We start from the raw sequence: 742 nt of genomic DNA on the forward strand, positions 1-742 counted from the left end.
ACTGTATTTAGAAACAGGTCTCCTATTGGGCGAAAGGAATCAATTTGACCAATCGTCGCGTGGCTTCTACAGCCTTTGGACCAAATAGTAACTGCAAAATCGGTAGTTGTTATAATTTCAATGCTTGCTGTTTTCCAACTTATCGCATTTTATGTCGCGACAAGAGGCTAAGTTCTAGAGATAATTCCATAATCTACATTCCTCGACGACTCGGAGCCACAATTTTTAAATATCTATCATGGGAAACTCGAAGTCATGGCCGTTCATAATAGAGAGACAAAATAATGTATTTCGCTAACTCACTTACAATAATGGCTCTAGTCTATTGCGTATTAAATTTACTATTATAACTTGGGAAAAGGCCAGAATTAAAGACAGTGCCCGGCACACCATACCAATAACAATTAACAGCCAAGTTGTATCATATGCCAATGATGCCAAGTATCTAGGTATGACCTTGGATGCAAAGCTTCGCTGGAAGGCCCATGTCAAGAAGAAGAGAGAGGAACTTGGAATCAAATATAAGAAGCTGTATTGGCTGATCGGTAAAAACTCCAACCTACAAATCCAAAACAAAGTACTTCTGTACAAACAGATACTAAAACCAGTATGGACATTATATGGTATACAACTTTGGGGGTGTACCAAAGACAGCAACATCAATGTCATACAACGGTTCCAGAACAAGGTGCTGAGGAACATTGTGGATGCTCCTTGGTATGTCAGGAACAGCGATCTTCAT

Source organism: Nilaparvata lugens, chromosome 1 (genome assembly GCF_014356525.2).
Source record: "Nilaparvata lugens isolate BPH chromosome 1, ASM1435652v1, whole genome shotgun sequence".
NCBI lineage: Eukaryota > Metazoa > Arthropoda > Insecta > Hemiptera > Delphacidae > Nilaparvata > Nilaparvata lugens.